This window comes from Tupaia chinensis, unplaced genomic scaffold, assembly GCF_000334495.1.
Source record: "Tupaia chinensis unplaced genomic scaffold, TupChi_1.0 Scaffold000362_1, whole genome shotgun sequence".
NCBI lineage: Eukaryota > Metazoa > Chordata > Mammalia > Scandentia > Tupaiidae > Tupaia > Tupaia belangeri.
Window position 1 is genome coordinate 4,597,946 of NW_006159859.1, and position 364 is coordinate 4,598,309.

Below are 364 nucleotides of genomic sequence, written 5' to 3' on the forward strand. Positions count from 1 at the left end.
TGGAGTACGGGTTGCCCTGGGCACCTCAGCATTGCCTGCGTGATCTTCGTACATGCTTTCCTTATCCACCTAAATAGAAGTCTTCAAGCCTCCTTGAAGACACTAACCCCAGTGTTCAAGAGCTTAGTTTCTAAAGCAAAGTGTTGAAGTTCTACTCCAGGTTCTAAGAATAAATAGCACGTAGATCCTCGGTACATTATCATGAAAGGAAGATAAGTATAGAATCTTATCTTATGAGGCTTCCATGAGGCATATCAAGTAACAGGGCTATAATCACATGATAAAATCCCACGAGGTTTATGTGCTGATCATGAATGAAGGTGGAGAGGAGAGCCTCGAAAGGCCAAACTGATTCATGGGAGGT